This window comes from Cynara cardunculus (assembly GCF_001531365.2).
Source record: "Cynara cardunculus var. scolymus isolate 2C chromosome LG 13, CcrdV1, whole genome shotgun sequence".
In the NCBI taxonomy this organism is placed as follows: Eukaryota; Viridiplantae; Streptophyta; class Magnoliopsida; order Asterales; family Asteraceae; genus Cynara; species Cynara cardunculus.
The window spans coordinates 36,287,699-36,288,096 of NC_037540.1; positions in this window are offsets into that span (position 1 = coordinate 36,287,699).

Sequence of the window (398 nt, forward strand, 5' to 3'; positions counted from 1 at the left end):
CTCACACCCTGTCAACAAATCCCTGGTTCCCTTAGAACTGAATGTGGAAATTTTGAGAACTGCCCTGCATTTGCCCACCTTGGAGGACCTTAACTTGAATGCCTATGCTGCGACACCCACAGACGAGGAATTGATACAATTCCTGGAATTTCACTCATATGCGACCCCAATCACAAAGATGACTCAATTTAGGCACAAAGGACTGCCCCCTGTCTGGAACACCCTGTTTTCCATTGTCAACAGCTGCTTGACAGGGAAGGTGGGCAGTCACAATCAAACCTCACATGCGATGATATCCATCGTTTATGGGATATACTTCAACCTTCCGTTGGATTACGCGCATCTAATTTTTGAGGATATGGTCGGGTTAATCAAGAAAAAATGCGCGAGTCAGAGGG